We start from the raw sequence: 23,969 nt of genomic DNA on the forward strand, positions 1-23,969 counted from the left end.
AGACTTCGTGTCCCAACAGGGCATGGTAACCGCTGTGAAAGGGTACGCTATGAAAAAAAGTTCTTCGGATCTGTAGTTCTCAGGTGTGCCGAATACAACGTCGAGTACTATGTTTTCGGTATAGCATGCTTCTTTCCTAGGGACGATACCTCGGAAGGTGGTGTTGCTATGTTTGATTTGAGATCTGTCGAACTACATTTTTTGAGTGTGTCATCGTAAATGAGGTTTAGATCGCTGCCCTAGTCCATTAGCACCTTATTTAGTCAAAAGCCATCAACTATGCGGTTTAGGACTAGGGCGGCAGGTGCTCAACCTGTGTTGGTGATTAATTGGTTGGTCGTCCTTGTTGAAAGTAATTGGTGTGTTCGACCATGGATTTTCCGCCGTTAAATGGTGGACTTGATGGAGCTCTCGAAGGGCTCTCTTTCTCTGATTTTTTGAGGAAAATGTTTCCTAGATTATTAGCATCTCCAAGTTGCTATCAGGCGGCGTTCCCGACCGTTGCTCCACAAGTGGGGCCTTGAGGATGGCCTCTCCACTTTTGGCAACTTGCCTGACGACCCAACATGCTCGGAGGCTGTCGGTGGAGCTTGTGTTAGGTGGGGCCGAGTGTATGTGGCAAAGCTCATCCAGTAGTACGCCGAGGACCGATTTGGCTCTCGTCTGCATTTTGTACCTTTTCTCTGCAGGCCCGGATGTATTGGGCCCTGTGAATGAGGGAGTACACCTTCTTACGGTTCCTCTGGTTTGCTCGATATGTCCAGGCTCCGTGCACATTTGTTGCATTTGCCAAGTGCTTTCCATGAGGCAATATTTGAGTACCAAGTTTGACAGCTCGGCGACAGTTTGAATTAGGCAATGGGTGAGGGTATTGAGGATGCCCTCGTCATGGCAGCTATGCTGGAAGGCGTTGGTCATCTCCTGCTTGTCGTGGCCCTATGCCCTATCCTCGTGGAGGAGGAATCTGGCCCAAAAGTGGTGTATTGATTCACATGGCCATTGTTTAACCTTGTGTGGGTCCAACAAACCGAACCCTTCCGCTTTTCCTGAGGGATGCTCGAACTGGGTGGTGGGTGAGATGAAATTTTGTGTTCCCATGAGTGAGAGTCCGAGACCTTGGCGACTGTGCGCCACGCTTTAGTGGGTTTTAGCACGACAGGCCCAGGGTCTGTGGTTACGACGAGACCGTGCTGCATTGATTCTGGGTTGCGTGCTGGGTCGGCCCCTGGCCCCGATTTTGTCTCGGGATGAGATCCGGGTTCCGGAATATCGGATGAGTCTGGATGTTCAGTAACCATGATGTAGACCGTCCTTAACTCTGGTGGTTGATGTGGGAAGCCCTTAGCTGGGCACTCGACAGGGGCGACCAAATGCGTGATGGGTGGGATGTGAATTTTCCTATCGTCGGGTCTAATCCCAACTCGATCATATATCGGAGAATGATCACCGATCATGCCCATAGATTGGATCCGGTCTAGTAACCCGTGTAGTAACGGAGTCTCGGTGGAGTCCGTCCCATTTGATTGTTCAGGATACGCCTGCAGCACTAATGTCTCGGGGTCATTCGAGGACACTCCCGGGCTGTGTTCGGCTGAGCCGAATCCAGGCGTCTCGATCATCTTTGGCTCTAAGGCCGGACCAAAGGTCAAAGTCACCCCGGTAGCGGGATCCACGGCTTCCGAAGTCAAGGCATCGGGGCTTGTGAGCTCCTTGTAAGTAGTTAGGAGCCTTGTTAACACAAGATCTCGCCGGGGGTCGATGGTGAACTCTAGGCTCCCGAACCTTACTTCCTGGCCGAGGGTGAAGCTTCCAACCTGGCCAAGGTGGTCGGCCGGATCAGCATGCAGAATGATGCTTCCGAACATGAAGATCTGTGCGGGGACAAAGATGTCCTTGTTGCGGATCTCTTCGAGAATGACTAATCGTGCCATCAATCCTTCATGCGATCCTATAGCGGAACTCTGAATGAAAGCACCATTGTAGGTGTCAAAACCGGCGTATCTCGGGTAGGCGGTCCCGAGCTATGGACCATAGATCGATGGGTTGCAGGGGACGAAGGAGACAATATTTACCCAGATTCATGCCCTCTTGAGGAGGTAAAACCCTATGTCCTTGTCGATTATATTTATGTGTGATTACAGAGTTGATCTACCTCGAGATCATATGAGCTAAAACCCTAGATGAGTCAACCTACGTATGTGGATGAAACACTGTGGTTTATATAGACACCAGGGGTTCCTAGGGTCACATACAACTGACCTCGAGTCGGGGGTGGACGTGCCAACCTAGACTACTAGACTTGGATGATACGCCAGTCTTGAGAGCTTTCCTTCTTGAATACAAGGTTGTCACGCAGTCGAGTCTTCAATAATATGGCCCATTAGGTCAGCCGCTAAGAGATGGGTCGACCGTCCAAGGACCCCTTAGTTCCGGACTCCCTTAGTGTTAGAGGCCGATGACAACATCCAAAGATATGCAGCAGCTTTAATGACACCCATCCATGGCGTGTGAAGAGAATAAGAGGTAGTCGGGTGACTGACACAGAAGGAGAGGCAATCCTTGCTGGGGAACGTTACCAGTGCACCACCTCATGATGCATTTAATGCACCTAACTTAGTCCATTAGGGTTAGGTATTTCCCATTATAGCTTGTGTCAGTAGTTTTGGCAGCTATCGTCCGGACTGTTTTAGCCACTGTGGTAACCCCTTGGACTATAAAAGGAGGTCCATGAGTACCTTTAGAACGGATCGACTCTATTTTCATTCTGCACGCATAGCTGCGGCCCTCGATCATCCTTGACAGACAAGAGTACATGTATTGTGAGCACATACATAATCCACATAACGTAGGGTTTTACGCTTCTGAGCGGCCCGAACCTGACTAAACTGTCGTGCATGCAGCTATTGGTGATGCTCTTTGTGAACCCATGGTCCCTGTAGAACCATAGGCAGGGGCCTTGTCAGTCCCATATATCGTCGAATCACCCCGAAAGTCCCACTTTTAACATTGCAGATTTGAAAACTTATTTGAATCACAAAGATGAGCTTCCATCGAGGATGACTTGATTTCAAGAAGGGGAAGATGATGAGGATATCAATACCATTTGGACAGCCACAACCCGTGCTGCTATACATATTGGACCAATTATTAGAGCCTGCACGTGCCAATTGAATTACTAGGTACTTTTGTATCCTGGAAATCCTTCTAATTTTCATGAAAATATGACGCTGACTAAATTAGATATTTTAATTTTACTTATGAATGAAGGACCTAGAATAGACAAGAAGGATGGCCATTGGAGCTGGATCAAGCATGAAGAAGAAGGTGCACATGTGGGAAAGAGCAATGCAGTTTCCATTGGTGATTTTCGCACTTTGAAGCCACCATAAGGAGAGCATGAAGGATTTGACAGAATATAAAAGATGCCATTTCATAAATTTAGTCAATGCGCTATTATAGGTGTCGCGTCACCTTATTTTTGGGCCAGGCCCATGTAATTTTGAAATGCCACATTAAAGGCTGTTTTTAGAGTCCGTATGTGTGGGGAAACTGACTTAGTGATGGTTTCGGACCCCTACTCCAAGGGGTCACGGAATTCCCTTCTATTCCCCATATATACAACCCTTAGGGCATCGTTAAGACTTGGGTTTTGTTTAGATTACAGTTAGCCATACCTGGAACTTCACCTCCTTCATTTGTGTTCTACTGGCATACCAAGACGTCATAAAATCCTACATTCATCAATAAAGCTCCCCTATTATATTTACAATATCCTAATTGCAATTTCAATTTCTTACTTGTTCTTCATTTCCGAGCATGAAATAGACCTTCGTATTTAGGTTCATCATGCTAACGCGTGGTTAATAACCTCTCGGAGTTGGTTTCGCGATTGCCAAAGCGCGACTTCGTTGCATGTTCATAGTCAGATTGTCAAAGTCTAATCCACCAAAAACAATAGCCACCATCTCATCGAAAGACGGGACACATTTGCCTCTATCACTACATCAAGCGTAAACTCTATGCATGCTTAGGTACCATGAACACAACATCAAAGACGCTGAGAGTGGAGGGCAAGAAACCATGAAGGTGTACAAGAAAACCGATGAAGTGAAGCTCCAAAGAAAGGCCCCAAGACACTCGAGTTGTCGGATATCCAACAGGGGGCCCAAAAATCCGGTGCCACCAAACCAGACAACCACACCAGCTAAAATTCCAGCAGCTGGACATCCGCGCCATCCCCTGACATCCGACATTGGCAGCAAATTCTGGCCCCTCGCTAGAAATCCGACACGTCTTGTCCGGAACCGCATGGAAACGAGCGTCCAGGACCCGGATATCCGGCCCGTCCTGTAGCCTAGGACTTCCACCCCCATCCTGGACATCTGGCCCCTGCATGGGCAAATGCGGATACCCCTTATCTCTAACCTCTACTAATCCAAGACTATAAATAGGACTCCTTCTCCTCCTTTCTATCGTTAGAATATGTTTGGTTCTTAGATAGTTGAGCATAGCTCCTTCGGCTCCCTCCTCGCATGGATATGAACTCCATGTGAGAAGATCCATTAGATGCAAAGCCCCCTTCATAGGGAAGATCTTCTACAGATTTCAAGGCCACATATCTCTGGTGTGGGAAGACTACCTTGTTACTTGTATCCCGTGTTGCACTCGGTTCGATGTATCCTTGTGTGTTTCTATGGATCTAATGAATGTGTGATTGGAGATTGTTCTTGAGAGTTTGTTGATTGTCTCTTGTTGTTATCGCTTCTATCCTCCTTGTATCAAAATATCAACCCCATCGTGTTTGCCCCATATCATAGTGGTTAGGCTAGATGTTGCTTGAGAAGTGCAAGTCAATCATGCGGAAAGTTCCACCCACACTACTGCAGGAAGGTCCCAAGATGACAATTGTTTGAGAGATCCTTCGATGAAACTGTGTATGATGCATGAATCACAAATGATATAGTTCAAGGTCCATCGCCAATAAAAGGAACTATGTGTGATGCCTAATCAATCAACCATGATCGAGATAAAACGTGAGCGTGTAATACATGGCGAAAATGTGACATTTACAAACTGTTTGTGATGAGGCAAAATAACACAAACAGTTAAAAGACACAAGTGTGTGCGATGTACGGCATACTATTCACATTGTCAAACTGGTTGCGAAAAAATAATATATCGTAAATAGTTGCTCAGATATGGATTTGTGCAATATACGGCATATAGGTTACTCAGATGAACTGTTTGTGAATTGTGTGCAATAATTCTGGGCAACACATAGGATGTGTTGTTCCGAATTTTGTGCTTGACAGGGCACGCAGTTGAAGAAACCAACTATATGTGATAATGTGAATGATCGCTGCTGAATCTGTATCCTTAACCGTTTGCAATGAAATCGACAAGAGAAACAAAGTTTAGGTGTAAATATGAGCCAACTGCAACATAGATATGCAATCTTCTTTACTTCTTCTTATTCTTGTTGTTGTTGGATGGCCTCGCAACGTCAACTTGACTTGGACGCTTCTTGTGCTAACCACTGGCTTTTCATTTCCTTGTCGGCGTCCTCGTCGTCATCGTCTGTTTTGACCATTCCTCCTCCTCCTAATCATCATCATGTTCTTCGTCCTTCAGCTGCTCCTCGTTCGCCTAGTCGTTGTCCTTCGGCGGCTCTTACCACTCGTCATCATTGTTGTCTTCTTCATCCTTCGGTGGCTCCTCATCTGTCTGGTCATCTTCCTTTAGCGACTCCTCCTCCTCCTCATCATCTTCTTCTTCTTCTTTTGGTGGCTCCTCATCCATCTGGGCATCGTCCGATGACTCGGGTGGTGGGGTCCCTTTCATGAGCTAGATAACATGGAGGTCATGTCTTAACGTCCGACTCAAGGAAGACGAGCACGAGGATTCCGTGGTTGACCCTAGATCAGGCACCAGACTGGCAAAACTGTCATCATCGCAATCGGTCAACATGGCGGCCCTATGTAAATGAACAGCGAGAAAGCGAGATTCTAGAGTGTTGGTAAGTGTGTAGCACGACCGTCCGGGACGATGAAGATGGTGGTGAATGAAGCGTGGTATGAAGAAAGGAGGAATGGCATTTGAAGCAGGTGATTGATGGATTATATTGGCGCCTTGGCACGCGGTTACAATTCCTACATAATCAATCACAATTATGAGTACCCCATCGCTCTAAATTACCACTATTGCATAGTTCATAATGTGCTCATTATGCACACGGGTTGGAGCATCCTAATGTGAGCAGCGCCGACACCTGAGCCACTGGCCGATGGGTCCCGACGGTCAGTAGTTTAGTTAGCACTAACCCCCTGTTAATTACCCATGGGTCACTGACAAAGGGTCCCACCTAACTAAATTAATAGAGATTTAAATCCAAACAAACTCTGTTAACCCTCAGCCACTCACATGTGGGGCCCAAAACAAGGTTTGACCTGGGATCGCGCCTTTGACGTGCTCATCTCAGTCTGACATCAGACTGACTCAATAATCCTTTTTGGTTAAAAAACAATTCCAGAAAATGCTGAAAAGATGGAAAAATCATAGAAAATAAAATATAACTCCAAATGAAATAAATAATATATGAAAAATAACTTTTGTCCTCTGTTTTGGACAAATCAAATAAATGACATTTAAATAACCACATATGAAGTTTGAATTTGAACGTTGGTTCAAACCTACTTCATTTAAATCTGTTGCTGGGTGCATTAGGCCTAATCACATCATATTGCCATGTCAGGCTCATGCATCATAGTGTTGCATTTCCGTCAAGTAAATGTTGTTCTTTTTCTCTTTGTCGGTTCCGTTCCCTCTTGGTAGACGATGGTTCCAACGATATGATCATTGACATTGATGATGACTCATTGCTATCTTCGGAACTGTTGGGCAAGCAACCCCCCCCCCCTTGAGTATACTGATATAACCCACTCTCTCGCTCTTGCTCTTTTTACTGCATTAGGACAACAACGATTCAATTGCTACATATTTCGGTAGTTGAACCTATTCCTCTGCATGACCTATTTTTGCCATATTAAATAGTTGAAACCACTTAGCATGAGTAGCAACTTCTTGAGCCTTGTTGTGCTTACTCATCCATGTTTGCTTACTGTGCCTTCTATGCTTAGAGTTGTGTCGGGTGTGATCCATCTGGACAATGAACCAGAATGGTTGTGTTCATGTCCTACTATGTGGGAGTAAAGTGTGTGAATCCGATTTGGTAAAGGTAGCGATGAGAGGCCATGTAGGAGTACATGGTGGGTTGTATCATTGGAACCGGCCTTAAGAACTGAGTTTTATGTATGTTATCCAAGACAAGATACTACCATGCATTGGGCCCTGAAATATGACCCCCTCGGCTTATTAGTCGCCTAGATCTCTGTCTAGGAGTTGCAATTAGTTTCTGGTGTTTGTAGGAAAATTTTGGCGGCCGTGTTTAGCTCGGCCCGATGGGGTAGGCTTCAGTGCGGTAGATACACAGTGGTACGGTGTACCAAGTGGCACCCGGATGGTGGGCTTGGGAACCCTGCGCACATCGTTTGGGGCCGTAGAGGAAACATCAGCCGGACTTCCTTGTGGGTTCAGTCTCAAATAGGCGATAAACCTGGACTAGGGTTTTGTGTGGTTAACGGTCGTAGCCGACACCCACGCCAGTGCTTCCGCTTGAAGGTTGCCGAGATGCATGACGTGCACATGGTGATAAGTGGTGAGAGCGTGTGTGAAGAAGTATACCCCTGCAGGGTGAATTAATCTGTTCGAATAGCCGCGTACTCGGATATGGACTACTTGGAAACATTATGTGGTACATAGACAAATTGGAATGAATACTCTAGAATATGTAAGATAAGTGTGAGTGTTATGGATGGCCTTCTCGTAGGGAGATGAGAGTGGATCCATAGTGGTGTATTGATTGGTGAATATGTGGACTCGTGTGCGCTATCCCACCTCAAAGAAAGTACTTGTAGTCGTAGTACAGGTTAGCCAAGAGTCAAAGCTTGCTTGCTGCAATTAAACTCCACAACCCCTTCTTTGATACTGATGCATATGTAGATAGTTCTGAGGTAAGTATGGCTGAGTACCTTTGTACTCACGGTTGCTTAATTTATGTTTTTCCAGAGGAGACCTTAATCCCATTAAAGGTTTCTACGCGATGAGTTTGATGTTGATCAGAATAGCTTGGGAATCCCAGACAGAGGTCTGGCTCCTTTGGTGGGGTCGTTGTAGCTTTTCAGGCTCCTCCAGCCATTTTTAGTAGATCTCTGTACCCAGACATGTTTTGCTTCAGCTTGCTGCTTGTATAACTTGAGTGTTGGGTCATGTGACCCCTATTTGTAATATCACACTATGTTGACTCGTATGAGTCTTTAATAAATGCTTGAGTCATAGAGTTATGTTGTGATGCTATGTTGTTTATACACATACCGTGCATATTGTGTGTATGTTTTGAACTGCATTGTATGTGTGTGATTCGACACCTAGTTGTGTGCCTTTAGTAGTACTCCTTACGGGGAAATGCCTCTTTGTGCTACCACCGAGCCTTGGTAGCTTGCTACTACTCCGGACACATTGATTGACCGGCATGTATCCTTCTTTGCTGTTGTGTCTGTCCCTTCGGGGAAATGTCATGCGGTGTAATGGAGTCCCTGTAGCTTGCTACGACTCGTCAACACACGCAGTTGACTAACACCTGCTTTGCTGGGTTATGTATGCATGTCCCTGTACGGATCTGCCTCTTGGGTTTATAACTAGTCATGTCGACCCGTGTTCCTTGTCGTTTGAATGCTAGAGACACATTCATATATGTGAGCCAAAAGACGCAAACGGTCTCGGCCAAGGTAAGGTGGCAGCCTTGGAGTTTACCGTGCGTGAGGCCGCAAAGTGATGTGATGTCTTACAGGCTGGGTTCTTATGACTTAGGATCGGGGTCCCGACAGCGTTGGTATGCTAACTGTTTCACATGGTACATTTTAAAAGTTTACACACTTCGCTAGATGCTTTATTTAACTATGCACACGCTTATGTGAAACACAATGTGTGTGAAACAAGCATTTTTCATAGGATAGTTGGTAAGCAATAGGTGAGCTCTGCTTATTGATGCAACGAGTAATAATCAAACAAAAACCATAATCATCATCGCAAAAATAGCATAGAAGATGGCTAATTCCACAACTACAACTACACATCCTAGTTCCTTCTTGTCTCTTGCTTTCATCTTTTGCCTATGATTGATTCTTTCTCGCTGTATCGTACTGATTGTACACTCCGGACCGGTTAGTTTATTCTTCAGCTCTATGTTATCTTCTGCAAGCTTGGTGATAACACTCCGAGCCCTGCCATGTCATTCATCATCCAACCAGTAAATGAAGGCACAAGCCTCATATCCCTATGAATATTAAATGAAGGCACAAGCCTCATATCCCTATGAATACTTAAAGGATCAAATTAGCACTAACCTCTAAGGGAAAACTGAGAAACCGTCTGCCAATGTTGAATCTCTCTGTGTGTACACATTGACCGAGAGTGTGTTCGTGCACACAAATCAGCTTTTGGTACTTCTCGACGGCACAAAACTCGGAATAGAATTCATGTGGCGGGAGTCTGATCGAGTCAGACTCTAGATCAGACATTTTATTGCTTTCCTAAGAGGGAGGGGGTCCAATTTAGGACGGATTGGGTGACCTGCTTGCTTTGGACATGCTAAAAATATGAGGAATGATTTGGACCTGGCAAGCAGATTCAGATCTGTAGTACACTGGCCTTGTGTGGTCATGGTAGCGGCGCCAATGGTGCTGCCAAGAGTGGTGGTATGAACGGGATCAGCCGCACTAAAACCATCAGCAACACTGGTCTGCGTTCCTTCATTCACAGCGCCACACAAGGAATTTGGGGGCTACAGATTTGGAGCATATTTTGGCATTTGCAGAAGACATCTAATCTATAAGTATCTGATAATGGACGGGGAACTATTTATCACATTGTGTTGTATATGGCACACGGTTTCCACACCAAATCGTGTGACATGGCTATGTGTGTGATACATGGTTCCCGTAACATAACTATATGTGATGTGCTACCCGGTACTTATGGGTTTGTAAATAGCCTCTCTCACGAAACCCACAAAAAACAGTCGTTATGCTAATAGGGATAGGAGCGACAACCGAGGTAGTGTCTACCGGATTGGAGGTCATATCTAGGTCAATCGGTGGTGTCGGTGTTATAGGAAGAACATCCTTGGTCGATGAGTGGTGGTGGCATGCTAGGAGGTCAATCCCTGGTTGGCGGCGAGATATAATAGGAGCTCAATCCCCATGGTTGGTGCCGGCGCTATTGGAACACATCCGTCACAGTCATAGGTGGGACAGTGAAGCTCGGACTTCAGGTGGTTGCCCCGCTAAGCTTTGCTTTTCGACCCCGTTGGCTCGCCATGTTGCGGCTACATGCTGCTCTTTCAGCTGGGTGGACGTCACCGCATGGCTAATTAATTACGGTATTCTTTTCATTGACTGGACTAATTAAGGTATCAAATACATATAATAGTGGAGTTGTAGGTGTAAATTTGTTGGTCATCGATTAGTGTCATCGCACGACTGGATAACATTATGTAGCGCCCTCTGTAAATTTTGAAAAACAATCTTGTGATTTATTCATGAATCTTTGTGCATCCATTAATCCATATATTAATGTTTTTCTAATTACCTATCACATGTGTAGATGGAACAATCTGAATGGATGTGGATTGCAGAAACTCAAGGTATGTGGTAGGTACGAAGGAGTTCATGGCTTTCCCAAAACGGACAAGAAGGAGAATTGGCAAAGAAGATTATGTCCTTTGTCCATGCAAGTATTGTACAAATACATTATCATATCCAATTCATGACATCGAGTATCACTTATTCAAGAGGGGGTTCATTGAGGGATACACGTGATGGACTTGACATGGTGAAGACCCGTTAATGGATGAAGGTAACATGCATGTCGGCGAGGTGCCAAACCCCGATCAGAGTCGCATGGGTATTGAATTTAAACACGGGGCTCACACGTCGAGCTAGAAATGGAAGACTGGCATGCCAAACCCCCCAAAGAAAAACCAAGCCCGTGAGGAAGACGAGACTGACCTTGATCATATGCCAAATTTTGCTGCTATAATTGCAGATTTCCAAGGCCAAGAAACTTATTTAGCTAAGTACAAGGAATAACATAATTCTTATTCGTATTTCCTCGAGGAGATTTTAACCCTTCATCCGGAGTTTTTCATGATGTCAAATTCTGTGTTATAAGTTGCTCATCTTTTCTTTTCTGGAGTTCGAAGCTTCATCTGTTATCTCGTGTCGAAGATCCATCTAAATTATTGCAACTCCTCAACCAATTTTTGTTCCAACCTTCCATTCATATCATCATTTAATTGCGGAATTCTTCCACGAGGTTCTTAGTGGTGGTTCGTTAAGGATTTAATTTATTATTGAAGTATTATTCAATATTCTTGTTGGAGGAGCTCAAGTACTCTGTGTCCTTCATTTCAAAGTGCAATTCATTCTCGGTGTTATAGCATTCCTTGTTCGTGAGGTGTCTCAAAGAAAAATTGTCAAGAATGGGATATTTGAACCGGTCAATATGTTTGATCATGATATATTTTCTACCCATGATTTCTTCCTTGGATCTATCTTGGATTGGAGTTCACCTAAAGCCTTTCATAAGGATTGTTGAAATTCATGGTGCCCATTGATGATACAAGTGTTCATTTTTATCTCGATGAAAGAAAAAAAATTCATATCTTGTTGCTCTGAAACAACCAATTGTTCCGGTTAGTGGTAGATTTTCACCTCATAATTTTGAGATGTTTTTGATAAGGCCACAACAAGCTTATTCATTTCATTGTTGATTTTCCAACAACACCGTTAAATCCATCTTTGTGAGGATGCTTTTCATTTCAATTGTCGTAGTATTTGTCATTTTCTTCTCCTCTCTTTTATTTTCAACAATCTAACACCTATTGTTTTGTTTCAATGGTTTTCTCATGTTGGACTCTTCGAACCATCATCTCGTGTTGTTAAGATTATGTTATTTTCCTTGCTTATTCATTTTAACGGAATGGTGTGTCCTCTTTTCATGTTTTTTAATATTAGCAATTATTGCCTTCTCTTCTAAACCGGGTGTTGTCCAAATTCTTTCCTACTCATCCGTTGTCTATCTCATTTCAACTAGAGTGGTTTAAAAAAATCTTGTTCATCTTGTCATTCTTCATTTCTTTGCAACCTTCAAAGTTTCTTGGATTCACTCATTTGTCAAAGAAGCGGCTTAGCTTTAACACTTCAGCTTCCTCTTTCTCTTCTCATCCCAAGATCTCGGGTCGAGATTTATTGTAAGTGGGTGAGAGTTGAAACAACCCAAGACTGATGCTCCAGATGCCTTCGATGCATTTCGTAATCGTTATGTGATTTATTTGGTTGTCACATTCATCATCACGGCATTCGCATTGCATAGGCACTCTGTTGCTGACATTTTTGGAAAGTTTCATTCATTATTAGTTACTAGTTCTCTTTGTTCTTGTCGTTGACTGTTTCAAGAGAAAATACATTCTAACATGCCCACGACATTGTTAAAATATTACTTTTAAAGTTGGACTAAAATCATCTCGAAATGGGTCAAAAGTTGGTGTGCGATCTTAATATAATGTAGGTAGACCGCCTGCCAAACTTCGTCGCATGTAGAGATTGTTTGATACCCCAACAGATAAACATATAGCAACACTAAGGCTGAATAAAATGTCGCACATTGTGGTGCGTTAAAACTTCTTTTGGGCTGCCCATTTTGCCTCTCTTCTAAATGCCCAGCCTCTCTACATAGTGCATTGACCCCTCGCATGTGCCCCATAACTTGCCCTGGCCCAAAATGTGTGTCTCTCACCGTTTGGTCCGGGTCAACCCCAAAAGACCCCAAACATCTTTGGTTTTTATTTAGATCAACCTAGCCTAAACCGGAGTCATCCCATCGCAATTGTAGGGTACGGTTTAGCCTCTAAATTGTCTCCTCTTTTGTCCTTACTATACATAACATCCGCCTGGTCCATTACTAGTCCAACACTAAATTTTAGGACGACTGTCCCATCCAACAATTCCATTCCGCTGTCACTCCATCTTCCTTGGGTTATCCTCGCCTCCAACTTCGCTACACCCAGCCAACGCCCGCCACTTGGATCTCCACCTACTGCCGCCCATGGACGCGTCCGCGTGGCGAGATGCCTAGACACCCCGCAACCACAGCTCACCCATGAGCGCCAGCAACCCCGCTCCTCCTGTTCACCTCGCCATGGAGCTCGCCTGAGTCTCCCACACGCCTCTGCCGGAGAAGCCCCTCCCCGTGCCAACTCTCCTATGCCCGACCTTGTCAGCCACCTCAACCCCATTGCAAGGAGTCTACCTTTCCATTTGTCGCACCAGCTGGAGCTGCCGTCTTGCCATGTTGGTCTCGACCTCCTCCTCACGCCAACCAGCAAACCAACAACTCTGGTTGCTTCATTACTCGTATCCTCCCTCTCTTTATCTCTTGTCTCCCTAGCCTCCATCATCTCTTGTCCCTCTCTATTGTAGGATCTAGGGGCTCCACCCGCAATGGACACCCCCACCGCAAGTAGTCATCATCCTTGACCGAGACCCGGTAGGATCTCGCGCCTCCGTGTCCTCCTCGGACGGATCCCATCGTCCCTGGAGGAATCCGCTACTCTGGATGCTCCTTACCTCACCACCCATGGAGGTCCTCCCGTCCCTGATTGCCACCTGCATCGCCTACTCCTCTGCGTTGAGCGGGAGGATGAGCATGTGTTGACCTCGCTCACACGGGCTGCAGTAGCTGGCCCAGCCACCACATCCCCAACACCCCCAAGCTGGGCCGGCCCACCCAAGGTGAGCGATGGCACCCGCTAACCCTCGTCCATGGGTGTTATTCTCTATCTGTCGCTCACTTCCTGGTTCGTCCTACTAGCAGATTTGACCCGATGCATATTTACACAAAATACCTCTATTTAAAAATGCTAATAAATAAATGACTGTGCATCAAATTAAGATGATTTATATATGTAAAATGGGCACAATTTAATTTAGTTTCACAATATCCAACTTTACTGTATGATATAAATATTTAACTTTTTGTTTGCACTTAATATGCATAAATGCCATGCTAAAACAATTTAATTCATCTCTAAATAACCGTAGCTCTGAATTAAATGATGTTCATATGTAAATTTCTTGGAAAATAGTGTAGAATAACATGGTGCACTTTATTTTCATGTTTAATAAATATAAAATATGTTTTTGGCAGATATGGACCAAATTCAAAATTTACATATGGGGTTGTTCCATAAATGCTATATATTGTTTCTCGTCTCATTTGAAATGCCTAGATAGATAGTTTAATTGTGCTTCAGCTCTTTCCATGCTAAATAACATTTAAACTCGTTGGGTGCCTAATCTAAAGTTAACTAAATCACTTAAATGTGGAGTTTCTCTAATATGAAACTCGTTGCATATCAAACTTCACTTAGGTTGTGTTTGGTTCAGCTTTTTTACCAACTTCTGCTGACTATTACCTTGGATATCACTACTATCTTTGTTATGCTAGTTGTCTCTTTTATCGCTATGTCTTGCTACCTACCACTTGTTTGTCGATCCTCTAACCATCCACCATCCCAGCAAACCATTGTTTGGCTAAGTTAGCGCTTTCTTAGCCCCTCTTATAGTGTTTCTAGTTACACATGCAGTTTGTTCCATGTTGGGACATGGATATCATGGGGTATCACACTATCTTGTTTATTTAATTAATGCATCTTTCCACTTGGTAAAGGGTGGAAGGATCGGCCTTTTGCTTCGTGCTTTGATCAACTCTTGCCGCCCTAGTTTCCTTTGTACCGGTGTTATGTTCCTTGATGAGGGTTTCAAACACATGTGGGGTACTCTAGGCCTGTTAATCATTCATTTTATGATAAAACTATTCTAGCAAGGCCCAACTTTGGTACTACACTTACTTAATTATTAAAACTTGCATAGGGATTAATCTACCCGTGGATAATTAATCAACAACCTAGGCTAGTGCTCCTCATGAGTGTTGGTCCAAAATAGAGCATTGTGCTGAGCCGCCACGGGGTAACTAGAAGATTGGTATAACATGTACGCTTTGCTTATCCATCGTGTTCTGAGAACAGGATACAAGGGTCCTATTGGGATCATTAACACATCGGGAGTTCTTACTGGTTTTGTTTTACCTTTCACGAGTGGCTTGTACATCGGGATTCCTTATCATAAGCATCATGTTATCATGTTGTGAGGTTTCCCATCGGATGCGTGTGGAATTTATGATGGACTACTTGGAAAACCCTTGTAGGTTTAAATCTTACGAAAAGTCGTTCCCGTGATTACGTGGTGACTTGGAAATTTATAATTCTTAGTCGTAGAAAATTTGACAATTTATCCAATTGAAATACGCCAACTGTGTGTGTAACCATGACCATATCTTCTTATGAGGTTTGAACCAAGAACAAAATATACTGGGGTTATGATTGAATCGTAAGTAGGTGCTCAGGATCACTTCTTGATCAATACTAGTTCACATCCATTTAGGCGTAGATCACTCTTATTATTCTTATACATGTAAGTTAGCCAGATAAAATGCTTAGTGATTGTTGAAGTCTCACCACTTAACCATTTCACACCCATTAATCCTTTTGATTGGTGCTTCCTTCCACTCTTGTTGCCCTAGTTTCCGTTATACAGGTGTTATGTTCTTCGATGAGCACTTCTAACAAATGTGTCGTATTATGCCCCCCGGATCATTCATTTTAGGATAAAAATCTTCCAGCAATGCCCAACTTCGGCACTACATTTGCTTTAACTAATAAAACTTGCATAGGGAATGATCAACTCGTTGGCTAATCCATCAACAACTCGGGCCAATGCTCCTCATGAGTTTGGTCCAAAATCGCAGTAGTCGGGGCCACCAATAGGTGTGCCAGCCGGAAACTTAGTCGATCCAATCGTGTCCTAAGAATGAGATACGCTACTCCTATTGAGTTCGTCGACACGTCGAGAGGTCTTCATGGTTCAATTTTACCTTTGACTAGCACTTCGTCCACCAAGATTCCTTGTCGTAAGAATCGTGTTATCACGGTGTGAGGTTTTCCCGTTGGATGCGCATTGAAGTTATAATGGACTACTTGGAGGACGCCTGCAGGGTTAAATCTTACGAAAATATGTTCATGCGGTTACGTGGTTACTTGGAAATTTATAATATTCGATGGTAGAGATTTTGACACTAAATCAAATAAAAATACACCAACCACGTGCGTATCCGTGACCGTCTCTTCTTGTGAGGTTTGAACCAAAGAGAACATAGCGAGGTTCTGATTGACTCGTTAGTAGGGGTTCAGGAACACTTCTTGATCATTACCAGGTCTCGATCATTTATATGTAGATCACTCTTCTTATTCTTGTACTTATAAGTTAGCGAGATATAAAACGTTTAGTGCTTATTTTATCCTCACCACTTAACCATTCCTCTCCCATTAAGCTTTGCTAGTCTTGATACACTTGGAAATGAGATTGATGAATCCCCGTAGGTCATAGATTACGACAACAACAGGTGTAGGTATTGGTAAAGCAACACCTTGACGTGAGAGCGATGCTTGTTTTCTTTGGAGTTCTTCTTCTTCTTCTTCTTCTTCTTCTTTTACAATCATAGGAAGGCTTCAAGGTTAGCAGTCTGGGATTACCAGGGTGGACATAGTCTTCTTTTGTATGTTTTCATGCGTAGTCGGATCCTACTCTTCTCTATGGTGATTGTTATGTATTGACGTATTGAGATATTCTTGTTGTGGCTTTTGGCGAGTCTAAGCCTCTATCTTGTATTCTCTGCTTGTTGGTACATGTATTTGTGACGATATACACCTTGTTAAAGCATCAACGATAGGCCCTTCTATTCCTATTGAGACTTTCAAGTTTTCGTGAGGATAGGACAACATATTGGGGTGTGGGGACCCCGACGCATAAGTCGTAATCACCGAATGTACGTTCACACGGATCCCAGATATCAATGCTCACTGAACACACAAAAACTGAATAATAAGATCCTTACATCCATTGCGCATCATTTTACTCAGATATGTCCTTCATAGCCAAGTCTTCATATATTTGCAGCAGAAATCTTCATCAATAGGGTGTACCCATGTCATCTGCCTTAAACATACATGCATTCTGACTCGGAAGCGTCCTAACTCGCACATACGTCACCAACATAATCTTCATCATATCTAGTTCTCTCATGGCTGGCCAGTAAAATAACCATTGGCAAGACAATGAGTAATTTGAATGTACTCACAAGCAACCCATGTTTGGAACAAGGTAATAATAATGCATTATATAGCACTAGGTAGATAGGTTGTAGAAAGCTAGTTTTGAGTGCAACATCATGATCAACCAACTTGTAGAAGCATGCATCATGAGATTGCAGATATCCATGCGAACAACATAGAGTTATCATCATCAGCAGGGGGTGGAACATCTCATGTTCATTCATTATGTCAAGTCATCTGACTTAGCTCAAGTATCATCTTTCTCACACACAACAAGTTTGTGAAAACATCGGTCATAGTTTAAGGAGGACCTCCAACTATCCAAGACCATGGACAAGACTATTCAAATAGTTCCTACACTCCGCATAGGTTTGTGCACTTTACCCACAAGACTCGAAGAACTTCCGTGTCAATCACGACTCGTGGTATATTACATACCCGAGGTAAGCACCCGAACAAGGCTTTTCCCTTGGCGACCCTAAACAAATAGTCCACTCGTTGTCCCACATCCTCATGACGTACATCATACAAGACTCGCTCTAGATCGTACCACCCCCGAGGGGATACAACGGTGTGCCCGGTGTGTGTGAAAACAACCCATGGTCACCCTACCTAGCACGACCCCATATCGAGAGGGTAAATCTGGCCCTCTCGCCACTAGTAATGCAGGCTCTCTGCTAGCATTGACGAAAGTAATCATCAAATCCCCATCACATAATGGGGTATCGTAGTCGCACATAAATAGTTGGGGTAATCAACAAACCTTAAATCTCTCTGTTTTCAAAAACACATACATAGAACTTGTCTCGGTACACCACTTATTCCTCAAGTGGTTACCTAACTAAACACCATCTTCCTCGGGCATTAGTTGCACCCGACGGGGTTTCTGAAAAGTTTTCGAAATCATTTATTTTCCGACACCGTGCATTTTCCCATCCCATTAGCATAGCAACTACTAGCATCCTAACTACTTCCAACCCACAGAACCCTCACAGAAAGGGAGGGTCATTCTTAGTGCAAGTATCAACTAGGAAACATCGGAGACAACCAACCAAGGTGGTCAACGATTCATCATGATTCAGATGCAATGTAACAAAGTGGCATATGACATGCATAAAAATGGTTTCACAGTCATGGTAAAAGGCCTGCTTGCCTGGCTCAGCAAAGTCTTCGAGGTGTTCTCAAACTTCTGGTCCAACTCTAAGCACCTCATCTACTTCGTCAACTATCGTCAGAAACAATCATAGTAAGCAACACCACAAATAAGGAATAAAAGCGCTCTATAAATTAAATTTTTATTTTTATAGGACACCTTTGGCTATAAGAAGAGTAACCAAGGGGATTTCAATGGATCTGGATCAACGTGGATTTTTGAAATGTGAAAATGGAGGGAATAGTGGACCTACAAGAAGTCAACAAAAAATATTTTCTTAAAAATGAGTGGAGGAACTCATTTAATAAAGCATGTTTATAGAAGACTTTTGGAAGTGCTTCCATTGGATTTGGAGTTGGGGTGAACTTCCTAGAGATTTAATAAGATGGAATAAAAGGAAATGGGCCTATTTATTTGGTCCAACCAAAATATAGCATAGGGAAAATGTTAAGTAAGTTTAGATAAAGGGAGCAATATTTTTGGAACATCTAGGAATTTGAACCAATCCATTTGGAGTTGATTTGGATTCTCTAGGAATTTTGCAACGTGGAGTTTCAATAATTCAATTTTGAATTTGGATTGAAACAATAGAGAAAAGATTTTTGAAAAATGTGTAATGCACATATTTGGATAGGATGTGATTTTAGATTCCGTTAGGAATTGAAATCATTAATTTTGGAGTTTATTTGAATTAATTATGAATTTGTATGCCTGTCTATAAAAAAGCAAAAGGAAAATAATTACACCAGAGGGCCAAAGCGGCGCACCGGGCGCCACATAGTAGTTGGGCCGGCCCAACAGCTCGGTTGCGTGAGCAGGGTGCCACACAGAACATGTATTCCTGGGAATACGTTTTCACTGGCCAAAGATGGGTCTTTTGGATGCTGCCTCCACTTAATATGACAGTAGGCCCGGGCAGACAGCTAAGAGGCTGACGAGTGTGGTCGTCGGCCCCATTGGCAGGGTCGTCTCCCTCCTTGCATCGATGTTGGCTAGAGAGAATGGGAGGCAGGGCCGAGCAGGCGTCTGTGTCATTTTGGTGGCTCAGACCACCTCCGGCGGCGCCCAAGCTACCGGTGGGCTCAAGAGACCACCCCATGTCACACCATGTGCAACACGCCTACTAGGAAGGTTTGCAACAGTGATGGCTTTGGTGGCCATGGAAGATATAGTCCTTCGTCGCCGGTTTTGGGCACCTGGCGTCTTGGGATAGAAATGGTGGATACGGGGGACTTCAGGGTGGCTAGGATAAGCTCAGAATTGGTTAGGGGAGACGGGAACCCCGAGAAGGCTCGAATTTACGCGGAGTCTATCGGCGGGGCTTCGACCATGGGCGATGACAAAGGCCAGGGGAGGAGGAGCTGGTCGGACCCAGAGCTTCACTAGCCACAAAGGGAACTACATCCACGCGAGAGTGAGCTCGGGGGCGCCATGTATGGCTAGGTCGTGGCGCACCATGGATGAGGCTCATGGCCACCCGCGGGTATGGCTCTGTTGGCCGAGGGAGGCTGTCCCAAGGTCCATGCGATGCTCGTGGGGCTAGTCAAGTCGCAGGGGATTAAGAGGAGGAGAGCGACAAGCTCTAGGCGGGAACCCATGCGTGAGCAACGAGTGGCGAAGCTCTGCGACATCGGGCATGGGCGAGCAGGGTGATCGAGGGGTGAGGAAAGAGGGTGCCGACACATTTGCGTGTCCTGGACACCGAGGGAACTCTGTTGGCAAGCGGGGAGGGGCTCGAGGCTGTCGGGGGCTTGGGATGGGCGCCGTCATAGTGTGCGAGGGAATTGTAGCGCGCTGCAAAGCGAGCTCTTCATGCCGGGGCATGCCACTTGTGACCTGGACATGGCCAAACTTGTGCACTAGTCTTAGGAGGGAGTAAACAATGCCCAAATGGCCTTGGACACCCTAGAAAAGCCATGAGTGGAGGAGAGCAAAAGCGAAAGGAGGGAAAGGTGGCTGTCCGGAGATGTAAAAGTGGGTTTTAACCCAGCAATGATTGAGCTGGGGGTCGTGTTTCTTTAATTGGACACTAGGAGGTGTTGTGGTAAAAAGATGAAAGCAAGGGGAATAGTGAACGTGCTCAAAACAAGGCTTTTACCAATTCATCGAAAGGTGTTTGATTGTTGTTTGGGCAAGATAACTTGTTCTTCTTGCTATAAAATTTAACAGGATCAAATGTTAGGTGAAAATGAGGCCGATCACCAAATTTGGGATTAGGTGATGAATGTTTCCAATGTAAACCCTATAAACCCTAAAAATGGGCAGAATGGTTTCCTCTATATCTATCCATGCACATTAATTCCCCCTCACGTACCACTTGGTGTGGTGGCATTATTTGAGGATTATAGCATGCCCAAAAAGTTTGGGATCAATTGGAGAAATTCAACACTACAAATATTCCCAATTCTATAAATTAGCAGAAGAACTTCTGAGGAGATTTGGATGGGTGGAGCTATTCTCCTTGATGCACCACTTGGTGTGGATGCATTATTAGAGTAGTAGGACATGTCCACAAAATGTGAGGACAAATGGAGACACTTGGTAATGTCGAGTTGCTCAACTTTAGTTCTAAATAGAGAGGGTTTCCGAACATTTTGACGAATCAAATCAACTTGGATTGGGATGAACCTTCACAAGGTCAACACATATATCATGTGTGACGTGATAGAATTTTACTTGAATTATTTAAGAATATTAATTGTAGAAATATTTAAAATACTTCAAATTCACATAAAAGGTTTTGAAGGGTTTTGTACAATATTTTGAACATGACCATGTTTTGAAACTCTTATATATTGAAAATATATGTATATTGAGTTTCCCTACTTTTCCTCAAATATTTTGGAAGCATGAAAATATTTTTTTCTTATAACAAACTATTTCTGGTCTCAAAAAAGGTATTTAAATAAAATACAAAAATGACTTTTAAAATAATAATTTTGTGCTTTTGGGAAGTATTTTTGATAATAGGATCCAAATAATATATTTGGGGCAAAACGTCTCTCTAATTTGAGGACTTGCACTACAAACCTCAATTCAGGGGCCTTTGACAGCTTAAATCAAATAAATGCTTTTTTGTAATAATAGTTTTAAGTCCAATACACATGGTGTGGTCATTGGGCAAATATTTGCAGCAAGCAGATGCGTCTTGAGAGAAGTAGAATTTTCTGTGGTTTAAAACATAGACAAGCACACAAGCAAATAGCAATCAAGTCAAGCATCACACACACACAGAAATTTTTTAGTTGGTCCTAATTTTTGAGCTATGTTGACTTATGAAGGAGAGGCAAAACACAGGGTGTGACATACCTACCCCCTTACAAGAATCTCGTTCCCGAAATTCCTAGGCTAGATGTTGAAAAGATACGAAATTCGGTTCTGATGTAGTCTTCATGTTCCCATGCATGTTGCTCATTCTTCGATGTGGTTGCTTCAGTGGATCGTGAAGTGCTTAATGATACAGCTTCGAGTGCTTTGTTTGTCTTCGTCGGATGGTGAACGTGCTTCTTGCAACATCCTAAGCTTAACTAGAGGTCAAGGGCTTGGTGAACAAGGTTAGGGCAAGGGACTCGATTGCGTGTGCATTCCAAAGTCGGAATACGTGGGAACATATTGTGTGTGGGTGCTAATCCTGGGGTTGCTCATGGAGGTTAGTGACATCTAGAAGCCTCTTGTTCGAATAGAAGGGACAACCTTTTGGTGTAGCTTCCCGTCGACGGGGAATTCCTAGACTTCCTTAAGGCAGGTGATCTACACTCGCAGGTGGTCTTCATCCTTGAGAGTTTTGAGGTGTGTCGGCGTAGGATTCTTGTCAAGATCTTCTACTTGAGTAGTTGTCGAGGTGTGTTCTTCATTAGTCTTTGGCCATTTGTCTTCGTCGTCAAGGACAGACATTTCTGGTGTGTCTTCGAGTGTTTGGTCTTATTTCCTCTTCGTAGCCATTTGTGGAAAAGTTTGGGTTGATCCTCGTCTCTAAGACTAAGCTTAGAGTCTGGTGTTTAAAATGGGTTCTACCATCTAGAAAGGTTTTTGAGGGGTCCTAGATGAGCTGGCTACCGAAAAGTATGGAGCAGCCACCGAATCCCCAAGGTCTGAGGCTTGGCAAGTGGGGTGAACCACCTTTGACAGGGGTATCACCATGATCCAGTCCGAATCCATGTCCTTCACTAGACCAAAAAAGGGGTTCTACCATTTCTCTTGATGTTCGAAGGATTCAACGTGGTTGAACGTCAATGCTTCTTGGCATAATTGAAGCAGCTGGCAGAGGAGTGGCAGTTGACCTCTATTGCTCCTTCTCGTTCTTCTTCATTGTCGTGGTTTCCCAACCGTAGTGGTCCTTCATCTTCCTTGGATAAGAATGTCTTCTCCTACTTGGAGGGTGCTTTGAGGAGTCCACTTCTTCAAGGTAAAATCATACACATGAGAAGAATGTCAATCGATGCTTCTGGGGCTTTTCCAAATAGGACTAAGGTGTTTCTGCTCTTATTGGGTAAAAAAGTATGTCATCCATGAGTACAACAACATTTTTCTCCAAACATCACATAAGCACATTGGTCATGGGATAAGTTAGAGAAGCGGACATTTGCTCCGGATGGTCACTTGTTTAGGGGTTTATGGTCCATCATAATCTCGTTCTCTATGCCCACCTTCCTCATGGACATGATTGGTGGTGGTCGAGGTGGAGTATTGGCTATACTATAATGACTTAGATCCAAGACCTATGGTAATAATCGGACCATATGTTGGCTTGGTAAAACTTCGGGGTTTCATGGAGCTTAGGATGTGAGTAAATGTTTGTCCTTTCCTTGAGAATAGATCTTAAATGCGAGGATTCCTACCTAATTCTGCAAAGAGAATCATCCAATATCATCAAAAGTACCATATATAAGATATCTCCAACATCACTTATGTTATTCACCTCCAAGGTTTGAGAGAAGGACTAAACCAACATCTATTATGTATATTATAACCCACTCACATGTATCTCTATGTAAAAATCTTCGGGATCATACAAGCTGGTAAGCTTGAATAACATACTACAAATCCAAGATCTTATTTCATTCCTACGAATCCAATCAAGTGATCCCTAAATGCCATCGATCATCTCATGATCCACTATCCCTACAAATCCAATGTCGATGGAGTTCTACACGACCACCTTGAGTTTCTATAACCCTCATATCATGGCAAGGATTATTATTACCGTAGATCCACAACTTACCATTATGATGATCTATTAAACCCCAAGGTCAAGCTTATATAGATATTTAAATCAATTTTGACAACTTATAGTTTTCCTATATCAACAACCACCAAGAAACATGGTATCACGATCAAGATCATTGGACTAAATCCAAATTACTCTGAACCATGTAGTCTTACTTCAACACCAACACTATCAGGATCACATAATTTACTTCCAATCCCGTGTCCGTCGAGAATTCGTACTTGCTCCTCCAAGTCGTTATTATA

This window comes from Hordeum vulgare, chromosome 7H (assembly GCF_904849725.1).
Source record: "Hordeum vulgare subsp. vulgare chromosome 7H, MorexV3_pseudomolecules_assembly, whole genome shotgun sequence".
NCBI classification, from domain to species: domain Eukaryota; kingdom Viridiplantae; phylum Streptophyta; class Magnoliopsida; order Poales; family Poaceae; genus Hordeum; species Hordeum vulgare.